The 20,510-nt window shown below is 41.6% G+C and overlaps 1 long non-coding RNA gene across 3 annotated transcripts; it reads right to left on the bottom strand.

Annotated features, from left to right (window-relative positions):
- Positions 1 to 666: 666 nt before the first annotated feature.
- LOC120523345 lies at positions 667 to 20,110 on the bottom strand. 3 transcript variants are annotated; one of them, XR_005632597.1, is made up of 5 exons: positions 20,010 to 20,087; positions 19,774 to 19,896; positions 19,194 to 19,449; positions 6,042 to 6,216; positions 667 to 922 (listed from the first exon to the last, which is right to left on the bottom strand). It is a non-coding gene; the product is annotated as an uncharacterized LOC120523345 (long non-coding RNA). The 3 variants fall into 3 exon arrangements; XR_005632598.1 differs by lacking the exon at positions 667 to 922 and adding an exon at positions 4,688 to 5,052; XR_005632599.1 differs by lacking the exon at positions 19,194 to 19,449 and having other exon boundaries at positions 20,010 to 20,110.
- Positions 20,111 to 20,510: the final 400 nt, after the last annotated feature.

Genomic DNA, 20,510 nt, shown 5'->3' with positions numbered 1-20,510 from the left:
AAAATAATCCTTAAATTTGTGATTTAGCTATTTTGTCCAAATACTTTTGAGCCCCTGAAAATAGGGGGAGCAATAATATTCCTAAACAATATTATTGTTAAGCCACTTGAATTAATGCTGGAGGTCTATAATTCAATCACGTCTATCTATAATCAGTAACACTAGAGATTGCCAATTTGGATGAGCCAGTGATCCACAACAAAGAACTTTTAAACTTTTTAGGCGATTACTAAAAGTTAAGAAAGAGAACTAGGGAATTTCCAGCAAGAGAGCTGTGGATCTTTATTAGCTGCGCAGATTCCATTTTTCAGAACGTAACTCAGAACATGAAAAGCATGTGCTGTTTGTGTCTCCGGCCTTCACTGTTTTTAATTCTCCTGGATTTCAGAATCATACACTTGTTGCACTGGTGCTGCCAGACGGTGCCTGCAACACATGCTGGGCAAGAGATATGAAATATTTTTAAATGTATTCTGCTGCCTGTCTTTAACATAGCTAGTCTTCTGTAACTTTCCATGACTTTCTTCATTTGTTGCAGATATTTTCAGCTGTCTGAATGAAGAAGACATACTGTCATTTTATCTTGAATTCACATCCCCTTATTTTTTTGTTCTATTTTCTAGAAATCTTTAAATTGCTTACTTAAATAAAAAAAACAAACAATAATGAATTAATAATACCATTTTAATTCACATCGCATTTCTCACATTACCAAAGTGCTGGTGATAATTATTACAGCTGATTAAGATTACAGAAATTAGAAAACGTAATTCTGAGAAAGCAAAGCACATAATAATGGTTGTTTATGTATTTTTTTTTTTTTTATATAATACATTTAAAAGCAGATCTCTTCACATTTCACATCTGCAGACATGGCAGACGTTGACAATTTACTTTCCTCAGTATGATCTTCTGCTTCTCCCTATTGATTAAGAAAAAGAAACAAGAAGTCATAAATCCTTTTGCTATCTTATAGACACTCAGTGACTCTACACAGAAAAAGTAAGGACATATCTGTTTAAAATACATTATTAGTTCCAGTAGGTAGCATAAATGCTTATTTTTGAACACATTAATACCTAAACATCTTCCACATATTTTATGTGTGTTAATTTGTGAAAGTTTACAGGCGTGGATAAATTTGTCGGTACCCTGCCATTAAAGTAGAAGAACCTACAATTATCTCATAAATACCGTATATACTCACATTTAAGTTCTCCCGCGGATAAGTCGGGGCTTGATTTTACCGTATAATTTCCGGTATTTCATAATGTCGGTCATATAAGTCGAATGTGGAAAACTCCCGCTATTGGTCCAAGAGATTATGATATGTTAACGCCCACCTGAGAGAGTAACCACGGAGCGCACTGCCTTCTTTTTTTTTTCTATGTATTGTGCCTACGTGACCACACAGTGATACCCAAACTATTCCAAAGATACGTTTGCACTGTTTAGTGTTTTTTGTATCTCATATCCTCATACACCATTATCGTATCCCTTATCTACGGTGGAGCGTTAGTTCAGAAGAAAATATGAATAAATTAAATGTTATTGAAGTGGCGAAAAAAATTGGTAACTGTGTAGCTGCGACAAAATTCGATGTGTCTGATAAACTGGTGCGAGATTGAAGGATGCAAGGAGATGTTAAAAAAAATGTAGGTGTTGTATTTTTGAAAGGGGTTTGATTTTATGATTGACTTTCACGTCCCGTGAGACGACAAGAGCTTATGCAAAGAGATTTGGAAAAGTTCTGCGTGGTTATATCAGACACATTTCTGAAAGAAACGATATTCACTCACGGGCAGTTATACATTGCGTTGTCACGATGTAATTCCAAACACGGAATCAAAATTCTATGTGATATTGATGAAAAGGTAAAAGCGAAAAGAGATCGAATATATGGACATAGGTTATATGACAGAAGTGCGTCTTGCGAAATGCAGATCACGTGGCACAGCAGCAGCAGCAATCCAGCAGCTGATTGAGCAAAGAGAAGGTAAAAAACACAACTGCATGTGTTTCCCATTGTATCACCGTTTAAAGGGAGGGTGTAGGAGGAGCAATCGCATCTCCTTGGGGTGCGTTCAGCCCCCCTCTTCACAATGCGAGTGGCAGAGATGCGAAGTGGTTGGCGTGTAGCGCAGGTGGGCGGGGAAGGCCTGGTGGGCGAGCGAAGCAAGCAGGGGGCAAAGCCCCCTAGTATTTTAAAACACACAGAAATTGCTTTAGAGTTTTGATTTAACAGGATATTTTAAATAATAACACAAATAAAAATGGCGTGGACAGAAATGATGGGACGCTTCACCTAACATTTGGTTGCATAACCTATAGAGTTTCAAAACACTGCACACAAGTGATTCCTGTCACTCCCCATGAGACTCCTGCTCCTGTCCACAGGTCGTTTAGTCCTGAGCAAACTGCACCAGGTTCATCAGGTTTGAAGGGTTTTCTCTAAATTGCATGTTTCAGTTCTTTACATAGATACTTGAATGGATTCAAATCAAGTCTCATTGAAGGCCAGTTCAGAATATTCTAAAGTTGTAATCTTAATCACTCTTGTTTGATTTTAGCGGTGTATTTTGGCTCCTTATCCTGTTGGAGGATCCATGGTCTGTGACTGAGACAGAGCTTTATGACACTTGGCAGTATGTTTTGCTCCAGAATGTCTTGAGATTTCATCATTCCCGCACAGACTAAAGGCAATAGAGCCTCCTTCATTTTTTAATAGTAGGCATGGTGTTCTTTTCTTTGAAAGCTTGAATTGATGCAACATTCCAAAATGCTCCAGTTTTCTCTCATCTGTCCAAAGAGCATTCTACCAGAAGCATGGTGGCTTGTCAATATGTATTTTAGCAAATTTCACTCGTCAAAGCAGAGAAGCGGGCACCCTCAGCCCCAAAGATGGCATTTGGAGTCTAAGGACAGGTGGCAGAAGGCAGCTTTATTGTACAACACACAGACTCACTTCAGACAGAATAAGATCCAGTGTTGGGCAAACCTTACTTTTATTACAGTTCTTATCATGCAACCCGTTATTCATCCTCCTCTGACTCTCAACATTCCACTCTCTTCATCCTGCCTCTTATTAATTCCACCAATATTTCCCAGCCTAATGAGTGCCAGACTCCACTCTGTCCATCATACCTGTTTGACAAAGGCCTGTCCCTGCTCCATCTTAGCTCAGCATTCACCACCGATATTTACAGTTGAAAACTTCACATTTCCTCCCAGAAAAAGGGGGCCCATTCTCTCCACCACTCTTACATGTTTGACCATCACTCATACATAAATTACTCAATAACATTACGATACATTCTTCTTTCAACAGTACTTTGGCCAGTTGGAAGACTGGATGGTGTTAACAGTTGTAGATATTCTACGGGATATTGTAAGTTGATGTTTTCATCTTTTGCACCATCACCACCAACTTTTTCAGCATAGTCTATTGATACACATTTAACCAATCTGCCATGTAACCGATCGACAATTTTCACGTTCATTCGTTTAACTTTGTTTCTCAGTGCTAGGATTGCATGTGTGCTCATTTCTTCTGTTGATAAACCTTCAGGATAAAATTCTTCAATAAGATTTGGACATAATAAGTCTTCTTTTACTGGGAACTTCAAGTGAGGAAAACATAAAAATGTATAAGAGGTGAGAGCGCAAGAACTGTGTCTGACAAAAGCATTCACATGAAGGGTACCGTGTGCATGGGCTGTTAACCGGAAATGGTTGAGAGGAGGGCGGGACTTGAAAAAATCTCTTGGCAATAGACTCGTCTCGTTTCAAGATTTTCTTTTATAATAGAGTGACAATTATACTCTGTAACTCTTGACACAGGAACAACATGCTGCTTGGAGATGGTCTTCTAGTCTTTTCCTTTAACATGCTTATCTGTCATTTTCTTTCTGATTTCCTCAGACAACTCTCTCCTTTGCTTTCTGTGGTTCAAATTTATTGTGGAACACATGATGACACCAAACAGCAGGGTGATGACTTTTCTTCATTTTAATAGGGTGAATGTCTGATTGCACAATTGGAAACATGCGTGATAAGAATTCATAACAAAAGGCCAGTTTGAAAATTCACTTGAATCCAGTTATTTGTGATCTTTTCTAGGGGTTCTAACTTTGTAAAATAATCAATACTTGATCTCTTTTCACACTTTCTTTGCTATACTCCATGTTTTTTCAAAAGGCCTACAGTTATACACAGAACAATTGCTTTTCATTTAATCAGTTTTCAATGGTCAGATAGCATTTTTTAATGAGTTGTAAGGACGCAAATAAATTTGTCTACATCTTTATATGCTTTTTTGTACTATTCAGCACCCACATGCCTATAATTTACCTGTCATTTGCGATGAAAATATATATATATAAAAATGTCCATCTACATATGTCTTGTAGAAAAAGCATTTGACCCATTCCCTCAGCATGTGTTGTGGCATGCGCTGCATGAATATGGGGTAACAGGGCTGCTCTTCTGTGCTATTCATTTCCTATGTACAGTAAATGCAGTGTGCGCTATGTCTGACTCTCATTCATTGTCGGTGCTGGACTCTGTCTTATCACCACTCCTGTTTGTGGTTTTCATTGACAGGATATCAAGGCATAGCTGAGGATGGGAGGATGTCCACTGTGCATCGTTGCTTTATGCAGATCTGACTGTGTTAGCAGCTGGGATGAGGATCATTATCTCCAAGACTAAGGTAATGCGTCTCTCTCAGAAAAGAGTGGATTGTTCTCACTAGATAAGGGGATAAACTTCCCTCAGTAGAGATGCTCAAGTGCTCGGGCTCTTGTTCAAATTGAGCGGTGGCAAAATGAGCATTCTTCATGTAGCTGGGCTAATTTGGAAGAGCCTCAGAGTAGATTCATTGCTCGTGTGGGTCAAGAAGAGGTGGTTCAGGCATGATGTAAGGATGCCTCATGTGCAGCTTTCCCTGGAGACCCTCCAGCAGAACCAGAACATGTTTTATTATTACTAATAAGACTTTGTTTTGGTAACTTTTCTTCCAAGTCATGGTGGCACATAGGGGTATCCCAGTCACTATATATCAAAAAAAGAAAATGTGAATGTTATGCATGTGCAGTAAAATATATTCAATTTAATTAATCTGTATTATTTTCATTAAGTCATATATATATTAAATAAAAGCCAAATACCACTGACTCACTCATCATGAAATCTCCCGACAAATCTTCAGGCAAAATACCATGAGGACTTGGGACTTGAAATTTGGAATGCAGGTTACTCTTGGCCCATAAGTGTTTGCTAAGAAACGGTTTTAAAAAAGTTCGTGGTCCAAGCGCGAAATTTCTTATAGTTTTTTAGACCCATTTGTATGTCTGTCCGCTTTCACAAGAGAACTACTTGATGTATTTAGATCTGTTTTTTTTTCCAGAATTTGCTTGAACATTCAGTTGATTTTGTGACTCTCCCATCGCACTAAGTATCATAGTTTGCTTGTGGTACCGATTTATTCGCGCAAATCTAAGAAACACACAGCAGGCCGAGAGGAAAGGAGCGGGGCCCTCCTCACTCACGCATCTGCCTCAGGGCGTAACCTTAACTCCGCTTAGTTAGCGAACGAGAGAAGTACTGAACGGATTTAGATCTTTTTTTTCTATAATTTGCTTGAACATTCTGGTTTATTTTGCGACTTCTGTCATTGCGCTAATTATCATAGTTCACTTGTGGTACTGATTTATGCGCAAATCCGAGAGAGACACAGCGGGCCGATGGGAGGGTGGTACCCTCCTCGCTCATGTGCCAGCCTCGGGTTGTGTACTATACCAGTTCACTTGCAGCAGCGATATATTTGCACTAATCCGAGACAGAGGCTGTGGGCCGAGGGGAGGGTGAGCATGACGGGAGGATTAGAGAGCTGGGCAGTGCCCTTCTCACTATCCTGTTTCACTAATGTGTGGGTGAAGTTGCGGGGGATGGCTAATATATATAAATTTGAATAAGATTACAGAAAGTTAATTTATTATCGTTTCTTATAAAATAGTACAAAAGGTTGATTTATAACTTACCTGACATTATTTTATTTTAACTTCTGGACATCAAAAGAGCTACACAAACATTTGCAATAATTGCAATCAAAATGGTAGCACCTATTAAGACCAAGATAGTGATATTAATGCATTTTGCTTTTTCTCCATGCATTCTTGCTAGCTGTAGGTTCCTTGCCACTTTCTCATCTCTGGACTGTTGAATAAAGAAGAAAAAAATAACACTTTAAAACATAAAAGTTTAAAATTGGTCATGTATTGCATGAGTAAGCCAGTGTGAGAGTGATTATGAGGGTGCTGATGATGGAATAGCATGCCATTTTAGATTACGAGTGGCAGACAAGAGTCTTTCCTGACATCACTGGGTAAAAGGCAGAAACTGGTGGATACAATGCCAGTCCAGCACAGGGCACACTTATGAATACACCCACATTCATACCTGGCCAATCACAGATGACTCTGGTGGGCTGGTATCCCAGCTGAAATGGATATTTTCCTACCTGGCCTGGAAGCCATTATGGAAGGATGTGGATGGATAAACATCCCAGTGGGTTACAAAATGGCACCTTTCCCAGCTGGGGGGCCATAATAACAGAAGGAAAGAGGAAGACTGCCTCCTGAGGCAATGTATTCCCACATTATACTGGGTGGCAGCAATCCCTGTAATGGAATCTCAATTTGCACACCTACAAAGCATTGAAGATGTAATGCTGATGGGCGGCCCTGTTGGAGAACATTGGGTGCTGTCAGGGCGTGCTGATGATGAGGGTTATCGCTGCTTCGGGGCATTCTCCCTAACTCTGAAGAATCTACATCATGCAATGCTGTGGCACTGGAAGGGGCCCAGCATAAAAGAAGCCATTTCACCTCAATCTGGCAGTTGGAGCTGGGAGGTGGTGGACAAGACTTACCTGGAGGATATTGGAGGATAAAAGGAATTGAAAACTGGAATTGTCACTGTAACTGTGATTGCGCTATTAGAAGTAGAAATGTGGAAAGGTACTTTTTTGAATAAAATAACATTTATTTGAACATTTGACTGGGTTAATCTAGTTGTGTCTGGGGTTTTAGAGCCTGGTATCACACCCTACAAGCCCCAGGAGCAACCAGTTAACATAACCTGCATGAGTTCAAATGAGCAACCTATGCAGACATGGGAAGAATTTGTGAACTTCACTTCAAATTACACATACATACAGTATATTCACTGTATCTGGACCTGGTCTGACCATCTCTGTAAGTGTATGGTACATTTGGATGGTCTGAGTATCATGTTATTGACAGCAGTAGCTCTGCTCTCTTATGTTTGTATGGGTGTTGGTGGGGTTGTTGTTGCTGGTTTTTCATTTTATTTGTATTTTTTCTTGAGCTTCTGTAAAGTTTTACTTTCCCCTTGGGGACAAAAGCATAAAAGAACTACTTAACGGATTTAGAGCGGGTTTTTTTCTATAATCTCGTTGAACATTCCGGTTGATTTTTTTCTATCATCACACTAAGAATCACAGTTTGATTGCAAGAGCGAAATATTCGGGCTAATCTGAGACAGAGATTGTGGGCCGAGGGGAGAGGGAAACGTGACGTCAAGAGTAGGGAGCCTGTTTCACTTCTACGTGGGAAGAGTCGTGGGGGAGGACGGCTATTAAAATATATATATACTCACACCTGGTGGCATGGATTGTGGACTATCTTACAGACAGACCTCAGTATGTGCGTCTTGGGAACTGCAGGTCTGACATTGTGTTCAGCAATACAGGGGCGCCTCAGGGGACTGTACTTTCTCCGGTCCTGTTCAGTCTATATACATCAGACTTCCAATATGACTCGGAGTCCTGCCACGTGCAAAAGTTCGCTGATGACACTGCTATTGTGGGCTGCATCAGGAGTGGGCAGGAGGATGAGTACAGAAAGTTAATCAAAGACTTTGTTAAATGGTGCGACTCAAACCACTTACACCTTAACACCAGCAAGACCAAGGAGCTGGTGGTGGATTTTAGGAGGCCTAGGCCCCTCATGGACCCTGTGATCATCAGAGGTGACTGTGTGCAGAGGGTGCAGACCTATAAATATCTGGGAGTGCAGCTGGATGACAAGTTGGACTGGACTGCCAATACTGATGCTCTATGTAAGAAAGGTCAGAGCAGACTATACTTTCTGAGAAGGTTGGCATCCTTCAACATCTGCAGTAAGATGCTGCAGATGTTTTACCAGACGGTTGTGGCGAGTGCACTCTTCTATGCAATGGTGTGCTGGGGTGGCAGCATAAAGATGAAAGACGCCTCACGCCTGGACAAACTTGTTAAGAAGGCAGGCTCTATTGTAGGAGTAAAGTTGGACAGTTTAACATCCGTGGCAGAGCGACAGGCACTAAGCAAACTCCTGTCTATCATGAAGAATCCACTGCATCCACTGAACAGTGTCTTCTCCAGACAGAGGAGTAGCTTCAGTGACAGACTTTTGTCACCGTCCTGCTCCACTGACAGACTGAGGAGATCGTTCCTCCCCCACACTATGCGACTCTTCAATTCCACCCGGGGGAGTAAATGCTAACATTAATTTTATTTTTATTTTTTTCATTTTTATTACTATTTAATTTAATATTGTTTCTTTGTATCAGTATAATGCTGCTGGATTATGTGAATTTCCCCTTGGGATTAATAAATTATCTACAGTATCAATCTATCTATCTATCTAAATATAATATAAATTATAATATATATATCCATCCATTATCCAACCCGCTATATCCTAACTACAGGGTTATGGGGGTCTGCTGGAGCCAATCCCAGCCAACACAGGGCACAAGGCAGGAAACAAACCCTGGGCAGGGCAACAGCCTACCGCAGTAATATATATATATATATATATATATATATTGTGAAGGACAGCCGGGTCCCATGCCCGGTAGGGACGCCTCTGTTGCTTATGTTCCGGGGGAGCCGCCATGGGAAGTCCAATACCTCCCCCGGGACGCTTGGTGGCAGCCTCCCTGGCCGTCGGTGATTCCCCAACCACCCGCAGGGCTCCATGGGAGATGGAGTCCTCCACAGCTTGGTTGGGGCCGGCGTGGCCGCTAGGGGGAGCTGCCTGCTTCCCACAGCCCGGCTGGACGAGCTTTCAGCCCCACCCGGAGGTGCAATCGGGACCAGGTGGTTAATCACCTGGAATGCTTCGGGGTGGGCTATAAAAGGGCCCAGCCACCACCACTCGGCGAGCCAGAGTTGGGAGGAAGAAGGAGACGAAGCTTGCCTGGGAGGAGTGGTGGAGAATTGTAAGATTGCGTTTTGGGACTGTGTTTGGGACTGTGTTGGGCCTGTGGGACACGGGGAAGGCGTGTGCCCACGGCTGAAGAAAATAAAACCTGTGTGTTTTGTACACGTTGCCTCTGCGTGGTCTGTGCGGGTCGGGCGCTATATAGCGCCTTTACATCTGGCGAGTCGGCAGGATACCGGGCCGTCCATTTGGACCGGGACCTGCATAAAAATTGTGTGTAACGGCCCGGCACAACACCTGGGGGCACGTGTAGCTCAGCGCAGGAGCGCACACCGCACCGCAGTGCCGAGCGCGCCCGAGGCAGAGAGCGTGCTCTATTGTGAGTACAGCGCTGAGAGCGGCCTTTGGACTGCAGCAGGGCACGCTCCCGACGAGAGCGCGCCACCGAGGCCGAAGCGCGAGGCACGCGCCTGCACGACTTGCCGGCGGACACGCGCAGCACAGCGCTGAGAGAACGCGCTCGCAGCTGCAAGCAAGCCAGCGCAGCACAGCACAGCACAGAGCAACTGAGGCCGCAAAAACCCACCTACAGGCACCGCGCCATGGGGAAAAAGAAAGCCGGGCGGACACAGAAGCCAGCCTCCAGACGCCGGCATGCCGGCCCGCTCCACGGGTCACAACCGGAGGTAGGTGACGGGCTCAAGAGGGAAGGGCCACGGGAAGGGTTTTCCGCGTTTGCGTCAGCCTACCTCCTGGACCCCGAGGGACGAACCACCTGTTGGTGGGCAGATGGCCGCTGTTCGTGGCGTGACGGCGCAGAGAGCGACGGGGAGAGCGAGGCTGGGCTGTGTCTTCCCTTTGGGCGGCCAGTGAGCCGGAGGAGGAGAACCGGAGGAGTTTCCCGATGCGGTGGCTCAGCTAGAGGAGCAGGAGCTCCTCTCCGAAACAGGTAAAGGGGAGTGTGTCAGCCGCCCGCCGAGGACAGTTCGCAGGCGGGGTGACGGACCTTCTCCCGAGCCTCTCGGACTCCCAAACGGACCTGCGGAGGGTCCGCAGGGTCTTGTTGGCTCGCGGTCGGTGGGAGGAAACAAGGGGACTTCAAGTCCAGCGCCGACCGAACGCATTAACTTTTCTTGGGCTGTAGAGGAGTTGAAACATGTTCTCCTTCCTCTGCAGTCCTTAGTTAAGGTTTTTCAGGTCCTGCAGGAGACGAAGGAGGACTTGGACAGGAAGATCGGCGCCCCGATGGCGGCCGTTGTTAAATGGCTGGAGAGACGGGGGGCGGCAACCTCCTGCCTGCAGGACACAGCGGTTCAGGTAGGTGAAGCCTGGGCCGTAGAGGAAGGGGGCGGAGCGCAACGGCTGCGGATATGATCAGTGCTGCTTGCCAGGTCGCCCCGCCCACTACACAAGACGCCGCCGTGTGGACCGATACGGTGGCAGAGGAACGTGTGGAGAGGCAGCTGGTGGATGTTGGCTGCCGAACAACCCGTCCCTCTGCCTGCACCGGTCTCGCGTCGTCTAAAGGGGTGCAGGGCACAGGGTCCCCTTCTTCCCATAAGGGGACCCAGACCGGCACTGCACCCCAGAGGAAGAGGAGGACCCGGACAAAGAGGTCGGGGACTCCTGACAAGGTGCAGCGTAAGCCCGTTCGTGTGGCACTGCAGGAGGGCTACGCTGCGGAGGGGCGACACGTCACCAGCCCTCCCGGAGTGGGCGAGGGGGCAGGAGTTTCCTGCCTGCTTCCGTTCCCGCAAGGGTCGAGCTGGAGGGGGTCGGTTATGCTTTTCTTGTGGTCACGCTGGTCATGTCTGGAGGGTTTGTCCATGGAGGACGTCCGAGTGGCAGGGACGTCGTTGCAGCACCCCCAGACCTGTTCATTATGTTTTTACAGGGCGCAGCCGTGGAGCCAAGGATGCCGACTCCTGTCCTGGAGAGGACCGGCCCTCGGGGCAGGCCGATGATCCCCACAAGCCTCATCTGAGGGAGGGGAACTGTGAAGGACAGCCGGGTCCCATGCCCGGTAGGGACGCCTCTGTTGCTTATGTTCCGGGGGAGCCGCCATGGGAAGTCCAATACCTCCCCCGGGACGCTTGGTGGCAGCCTCCCTGGCCGTCGGTGATTCCCCAACCACCCGCAGGGCTCCATGGGAGATGGAGTCCTCCACAGCTTGGTTGGGGCCCGGCGTGGCCGCTAGGGGGAGCTGCCTGCTTCCCACAGCCCGGCTGGACGAGCTTTCAGCCCCACCCGGAGGTGCAATCGGGACCAGGTGGTTAATCACCTGGAATGCTTCCGGGTGGGCTATAAAAGGGCCCAGCCACCACCACTCGGCGAGCCAGAGTTGGGAGGAAGAAGGAGACGAAGCTTGCCTGGGAGGAGTGGTGGAGAATTGTAAGATTGCATTTTGGGACTGTGTTTGGGACTGTGTTGGGCCTGTGGGACACGGGGAAGGCGTGTGCCACGGCTGAAGAAAATAAAACCTGTGTGTTTTGTACACGTTGCCTCTGCGTGGTCTGTGCCGGGTCGGGCGCTATATAGCGCCTTTTACAATATATATATATATATATATATGTTATAAATTATAATACATTTTATAATATATAAATTATATAATAAAAATTATAATATAAATAATATTTATTTATTTATTAAGTTTACGTATTTATTTATTTAAAGAGCATCAGTAAAAAGCTAAACTTCCCCAGGGGACAAATAAATTTACTTGATAATGTTGAACTATTTTGTAAGTTGCTTTGGAAAAAGCATCTGCTAAGTGAATTAATATAAATGTACACGTATGTGTGGAAATATTGTCTATAAATAACATTCATACATTCCCCTCTCATTGTCTAGGTTGGCCACTACTGTATGTAGGACCAAGGTGAGGGCATTACAGTCTGGAGTAAAATGCAAACTGTAAAGGCTAAAGTTCCTTTGGCAGAGTAAAGCAGAGAAGAGTACTTTTTAACAAGCCACTTGTAACACTTTAATGCTGTAGGTGTTAGTGTGATGACACAGTAGTAATTTAAACAGGTTGGATTTACTTTTTTTGTACAGGTACAAAGGTGGATCTTTTAAAGCTTGTTAGTATGACAGACTGGATTAAGGAGAGATTAAATATTACACTGAAAATACATCTTGGAATTCCACGTGGACTTGCTGCCTTTCTGGTGTTCACTTCCCTGAAAGTTCTCCTTAAGTGGTGTTCCTTCCTACTAAGCTACTGTGCCACCTCATATATACAGCATGCTACGGTCCTCCATTATCTGTCTATCTAAAAAGAAATGATGGTCGTCTCCTACATCACAACACAGTTCTGCAAAATTATATTACAAGCTGATGTTCCTTATTCTTCATTTCTATGGGCACCCAATATGAAATAATAATTTTGGTTAACATACAGTTATGCATGTTAAAGAAAAGAAGTTTCCTGGAGTTGGATGGTATCTGATGATCTGATGCACAACCTTTCCTCTGTTGTCTTGTTTTTGATTTGTCTCCTGACTGCTGCGGTCTATAATATGTGTATGGAATTGTTGTACTATTTTTCTTTTATATCAGGAAACATCATAATACAATAAACATATCATAAATATAATATACCATATCTTAAAATAATAAACCAGAATGGAATCTTTTATAAGTGTAATGATGAACAATTTTATATATAGTACAGAGGAGAAAAACATGTGCATTTAAGATATACACTTGGCTCTTATTGACTGTAAGCAGAACTGTGCCAACTTTGCCATACTTTAAGATAGATAGATAGGATAGGACGGTGACAGAAGTCTGTTGCTGAAGCTGCTCCTCTGTCTGGAGATGATCCTGTTTAGTGGATGCAGTGGATTCTCCATGATTGACAGGAGCCTGCTCAGAACTTTAGTGGTGGATGCTAGCTTTCGTATCTGCCTTGACATCTAAGGCTAACTCAGGCATAAATTAAGGTATGGTGAGTAGGTGTAGTGGAGCCAAATTTCGCTCGGGGGTCAAATAAAGTTCTATCTATCTGTTAAATTAGCCTCTTTAACATTATTATTATTTTTGTCCTTTATTAATCTGTCCATGCAGTAGTTGCTTTCATTATATGCTCAAGTTCTATCTATCTATCTATCTATCTATCTATCTATCTATCTATCTATCTATCTATCTATCTATCTATCTATCTATCTATCTATCTATCTATCTATCTACCATCTCTGATGGTCCGTGGCTCAAACATTGCAGTAATTGCATGTCCAGTTCTTTATTTCTTCTCTCCTGTTTCATTTTCAGACTCCTGCTGAGGTCAGTGTTTAAGAGATGTGGATTTTCACAATCATCACCTCTTCCCTCCTATCCTCTAATGAATTCCTCAGGTTTTCTATCCTTTCTATCCTTCTTTTCTATATCTAACTTCTCTTAACTTGGTAAACTCTTTTTAAAATCATCTTAACCCATGATAGCAGAAAATAGTATAATAGAATCAAACACACATAACAGGTGAAAATCGTATGGTAGTAAGACTCTGCAATTCTGGTGAAGAGGACTGGGCAAAATGTTTACTGAGAGCAGTTTTTAGCAGGTCAGTTCTAGAACCTTCTTAATCCATTTCAGGATTTTGGGGGGGCACAGGCTTTTGTCACCAGGACTGGGTAAAAGGCTGAAAACAGAACAGAACTCACACGCACATAAACATCCCCCATTCAGACACAGTGACCATTTGTAATTATCAATTAACATACTTTAAACATAATAAAGAAAAATATAATTAATTCTTTCTTTGCCTGAACATGTCTGGCCATTTCAATTTTTATGAAATGGGGCTTGCAAAAATAGTCAGTGGTTGCAAATATTAGGAAATAACAGAAGTTAAGGGTAAACTTTATTACAGCAAGTGACCATTATAGATACCAAGCGAGTGTGGCACTCTGACGGTTAATTATGGGGTCAATAAATTTTTAAAGTCCCAAACCTGGACACTTGTATAGCATGTATGCTCACACATAATGCCTTATTTGTTTAATGCTCATCATCATCATCATCAAAAAGGGATCAGTGCGCAGAAGACAAAAGACCAAACACTCTCACAAATAAACGAATCGTGCCTGAAGTGGAAACAAATAAACGGCAGTATAGCATCTGTTTATGTTTGCTTCTTGGTCCTCCTCATGATGCTGTTTAAATTTAAGAGTTCCTAATTAAGCGAGGTTCGCCTTTTTGAGTTTCTAGTGCGTTGTTGTAAATGTATTGTGCTATTATTATTAAACGGGGAGCCTGTTAAACTTGGGACATTTTGAAAATTTTCAGTTATTTATTTGGACACATAATATGAAATCAGGGCTGTCCCTGTCCCGTCTGGTCACCCTAGTAAATTATAGTGTCAGTGAAATAGTTAATCATTATAATCTGCAGATAATGGAGATGTGAGGCTGGCTAGTGTAAAGTTAATGCTGAGTAAATGTGCATACCGGCTTATGTGCCACAGGGTCCTTTATTCATATATAAATAGACAGCATTTGTTTTCCTTGCTTGCATTTTATACTTTTATTTTAGGAAGATCATTAAAGTAACCTGTTATGAGTTAAAGTATCAGGAGAGCTGAGGTGCTTATGCATTGTTTCTCTTGCACAAGTTTAATTCGCATGCACACTCAATCAGCCGGTGATAGCAACTTCCTACTGGCTGGTGTGTCATTAACTTGTCAGTAGTAGCTTTCAGGGGTAAAAACAGCAAAATATATAAAATGTACAAGTTGATGTGCCTGCCGTCAAGGAAAAATTGATACAGTAAACTAATTTATAGCTGAACTTGCACAGGATGTTTCTTCCCTTTAAGATTGATGAGCTTGCAAATTCTGCAATTCTTTTCGACTGGAACTTTTGAAATTTTAAAACCGAGTACAGCGCGATCTTGAGGAAAAATTAGAACTGTCTTGATAAATTTCATTAAAGAATACGCATAACACATTTCAACAAAATAGCTCCATGGGAGGCCGAGTTATTTCATGTGGACAGACAGACAGAAAGACATAGGCTATCGCAATAGGTGCTTTGTGCACTAAATGCAATCGCACATAATAAATGAGAAATAGAAAAAGCTAAGAAAGAATGAATGTCATACTTCTCAGATTGAACACAAGTACCTAATTAAGAGGGTTTTCCCCTTTGAGGTGTAGTACACATTATTGTAAATGTAATCTGACTACTGTTTCAACACGAAAAAACTTTATTAGATGGGTAGCCTTTAAAACCTGGACATTTTGATATTTTTTGGTTATTTACCGGGACACATAATGTGAAATCACTTCTGTCCCTGCCACGTCTGGTCACCCTAGTAAATTACAGTGGCAGTGAAATAGTTAATTATTATAATTTGCAGATAATGGAGGTGTGAGGCTAGTTTAATGTAAAGTTAATACTGTGTAAATGTGCATAATGGCTTACATATCACTGGGTCCTTTATTCGCCGATACATAACACTTTGTGTTCCTTGCTTGTATTTTATACTTTTACATTTAGGAAGATCATACCTGTTTCACGTTAAAGTACCAGGAGAACTGAGGTGCGGATGCACTGCTTCTCTTCTCCTTGTGCTCAAGCCACGCTAGTTTAATTTAGTGTCCCACACACACTCTCTCTCAATCAGTCAGTGATAGTTAAAACTGATAAACTAATTTGTAACTGAAGTCACACAGAATGTTTATTCGCTTTAAGATTGATGAGCTTGCAAATACAGCAATTCTTTACAACTGGAAGTTTAGAAATTTTAAAACCGAGTACAGCGTGATCTCGAATAAAATTGAATTGTCGTGATAAATTTAATTAAAGAATAAACATGACACATTTCAACAAAATAGGTCCATGTTTCATGTGGACAGACAGATAGAAAGACATAGGCTATTGCAATAGATGCTTTGTGCACTAAATACAATTGCATATTTGAGAAATGAGAAATAGAAAAAAATAAGAAAGAATAAATGACATACTGCTCGGATTGAACATAAGTTCCTAATTAAGAGGGTTTCCCCCCTCAAAGTGTAGTACATATTATTGTAAATGTAATCTGACTACTGTTTCATCACTAAAAAACTTTATTAGCTGGGTAGCCATTAAAACCTGGACATTTTGATATTTTTCAGTTATTTATCGGGACGCATAATGTGAAATCGCATCTGTCCCTGCCACGTCTGGTCACCCTAGTAAATTACAGTGGCAGTGAAATAGTCAATTATTATAATCTGCAGATAATGGAGATGTGAGGCTGGTTTAGTAGTTCATACTGAGTAAATGTGCATACCGGCTTAGGTGCCACAGGGTCCTTTATTCATATATAAATAGACAGCGTTTGTTTTCCTTGCTTGCATTTTATACCTTTATATTTAGGAAGATCATACCTGTTTCACATTAAAGTAACAGGAGAACTGAGGTGCTGATGCACTGCTTCATTTCTCCTTGTGCTCAAGCCACGCTAGTTTAATTTAGTGTCCTGCATGAACTCTCTCTCAATCAGTCAGTGATAGATAAAACTGGTACAGTAAACTATTTTGTAACTGAAATAGCACAGAATGTTTCTAGGTTTTTCCATGAAATTTTAAAAGATGTGTAAGGTCCCGTTTGTTATCTCAACAAAAAATTAACTGTCTCGACAATTTCTTTAAAGAATATGAATGACACATTTCAATAAAATATGTTCATGGGGGGCCGGGTTGTTTCATTTGGACAGATAGATTGGCAGGCAGACAGACAGACATGGGCAATTGCATAACAGTTGAGTTTGGTGGCCTCACAGAGGGGCTTAAAGTGGAAGAATCCTAACTCTCCTATTCTAAGTCAGGTGGTAGTTGATGTTACATATTATTTGAAATTGGAAAAAATCGAATTCTCACTTAGAGGATCTGTGCAGAACTTTTTTAAAACCTGGCAGGATCTGATCAATAACATTTTAGAATAAGCTTTTAAAGCACTGAGGTTCTCTCCCCTCTTTTACTCCATTTATCTTTATTCATTTATTAATTTATCTATGTACTTACTTTTATTAACTTAAAGTTTTACTCTGCTGGCCTAGCTCTCTTTCTCGGTGCTGGGGGTTGTTTTACTTTGAACCTATGCTTGTAAAACTTGAGTTGTTTGTATGGAATATTTTTAAATTTAGATAGATAGATAGATAGATAGATAGATAGATAGATAGATAGATAGATAGATAGATAGATAGATAGATAGATAGATAGATAGATAGATAGATACTTTATTAATCCCAAGTGGAAATTCACATACTCCAGGAGCAGCAGCATCCTGATAAAAAACAATATTAAATTCGAATGCACCTAACAAATGAGAAACATATAAAAATAAGAAAGAATAAATGGCATGCCAATAATATTACATAAAAATAAATCATTTTGCACTGAAATAACATAAATATACACGTAATGGAAAAAGAGTCCTTACATATAGATTACATTTTAAGAGTCATCTTTAAGTCTCTGTTAAATCTCTAGTCCAATACTAGGACTTATTGTATTCAACAATACACAGACAGCATGATTAGCTTCCTGACAAATAGCAACAAACTCAGGAATTCCAATTAAAACACATTTAAAGCAGCATGGTGTCTCAGATCAGCACCATTAATAACCATTTATATTACTGTTACTATCACAATATTTGTTAATAATAATAGAACAGAAAGCCAATGACGACTACTAGTAAGAGTAATGATAAAAACGCGATTTCAATTTGTCACTTCAGTAATTTAAAACATGCATTAATTAGAGAGAAGCCTATTCTGCATGTCTCTGTGAGGAAACCAGAGCACCTGGTGAAAACTCCACACAGACATGGAGAGAACATACAAAACTCCACGTAGGGATCAGCCAGGCCTTCATGTGGAGAGGCGGATTAGCGATGTCAGATTGACTCTAGTGTGTGTGTGTATGTGTGTGTGTGTGTTAACTGTGCAGTGGACTAGCACCCTGTGCAGAGATTGTTCTCCGTGTCCCACCTCTGGATAAATAGTTCAGAAAATGGATGGATAAATAAATAAAAATAGATCTTTAAAATAAAAAATGTATTATTCAAAATTGGACTCATAAATAAAGATTAACACATGTCTTAAATGTCTATTTTAATTTTAAATAATTGTTTAATTACTTAATTTTTTTAAGTCAAGTAGTGTAACACAAAATACAGACACATGGTCTCAAATGAAACATAAAGAATCTGTGCACTAAAACAATGCCAATTGTAATAACCCACTTCAAACCCACTTGACCCAATTCAGGGGTACAGGGAACCTAACTCTATACCACCCTTATAGGACATAGGGCACTAAATACCAACAGTGGACGGCTGTCAGTCCATCTCAGGAGTGACTCACGCAGCCAGCACCCAACACTCATGCAGGATCGGTGCAGAATGTCCAATCAACTTAACATGCGTGTCTTTGAGAGGAAGCCATGATGGAGAATGTGCAGAATTCCACACAAACAATGGCAGCACGCAAGATAGCAAATAAGGTGCTGTATCTGTGAAGCATTGATGTTAACTACTGTGCCATCATGCCACCCTCTGTGTTATTATTATTATCAAATTACTGTTGTTGTCTTTTTTAAATGTGTGAGTTTGGTATTTTAAAGGATTATGATCAACAGTAATGGCTGATGTCTTTATCCAAGGTGGCTTACAACATTTGAGAGATGCAATTAGTTACATTTTCTTTTGGTGAAGTGACTTGCTCAGAGTCAGTAGCAGGATTTGAAGTCCAAAGCCTTAACCACTAACCACTGCCATTAGTCCACATATATAAATTGATTCATTTCATGATACATTCACTACATAATAACATTAAATCCAATATTTTCTAATACAACCTCAGAGTGAACAATTTAATTATTAAGTATCTATCTAATTAAAGTAGTTCTCTTGATAAATACACATTAAAAGCAGGTATTTTAAAATCTCTGTTTTATTTTAAAATACTTACTCTAATTGAATACCATAAGGCAATCAGTCCAAGGCAGCAGTAATTCATGAAGTGGAAACTGCACAGAGACCATAAAAAGTGATCTTTCACCAGAATTGGATTTTCATCAATTTGAACAACAGTAACGGGAGTGAAAACACCTCGGCTGTTATTCTCCATGTCAGGACCTGAAGGGTTCATGGCTTATCTCTCTCTGGCTGAATCTGCATTTCAGAACATCATGTATTTTTATACCTAATAAAAGAAAGTTTTGTGGCTGGGGGGAAAGTAAAAAAAAACACAGTGGGTGGGATTTCAAAGCTAGGCTGCCTCAAAAATTAATAAATCACAAGATGACCCTGGTCATGGTGATATGTTTGTCAGTCCCATCTTGGCATCACAGATGACTTGTGGGTTAGTGAAAAGTAACAGCTAAAGTTGAACAAAGCAGGTTCTGTTGAGAATTTTGATCAAGGATCAATGCGCTGCATTATTAATTTTTGTGCTCTTAGCTATGAAAAGCCTAGGCCTAATACAGCTCTAAAAGGAAACCATGTATTTTGTTAGAGAGGCCTCTTACCTGCCTGTCCTTTTTACTTACCTTGTTTTGAGTTTCTGTGAGTCGATGTGTGAGATGATGAGACAAGGTCAAGCAGGCAAGCTTTGTTTTGAATAACGCAAGAGCAGAGCTTTTTACTGATAGAAGACGAAACAAACGGCATGCCTGTGTAAGTAAAGGGATAAAGCTGCTGTCATGCACGTGCGAGTAGGGGGCCGCGGACGGACATAAACGGTAACGTGAACTCGTATGCCAGAAGGGAATGACGGGGTACTAACCTTTCTCTCTTTGTTTCCTGCAGAAAGAAAGACGCACCGCCGCCATGAATCTGCCTGAATCAATACCCACGCATTGCTACTTCCGCCCTTCCTCTGTCAACTCCCGATGACATCAGCAATCCCACCATCCATCTCGGCTCCTTCCCAGCATACCTCTCTACTTCCGGTCCCTCCTCATAAATTTTCCCACTCCGCCATGTTTTAATGTCAACTGTATGGTGCAAATGCATACTGACTTTGACTGTTATTTTTCTGCATATTTCAACTATTTTTACAGTATACGGGTCCAGAAACCCCAAACCTTTATACTCGTTTTGTCTTTCTTTTACATTGCGTATAAAACATGTAAGCAATTAAATGGCATTTAGAGGCATCAATACCTTAGGCAATAAAATTAAAGCACAATGTATTTAGATATTAGTTAGTATGAACACTATACTGGCTTATTGAAAGTTAGGGGACTTTTTTCCTGAACATGTGCCATGACATAAGCAGTGACTT

This window comes from Polypterus senegalus, chromosome 1, assembly GCF_016835505.1.
Source record: "Polypterus senegalus isolate Bchr_013 chromosome 1, ASM1683550v1, whole genome shotgun sequence".
Lineage (NCBI taxonomy): Eukaryota > Metazoa > Chordata > Cladistia > Polypteriformes > Polypteridae > Polypterus > Polypterus senegalus.
This window is presented reverse-complemented; position numbering and strand designations above follow the sequence as displayed.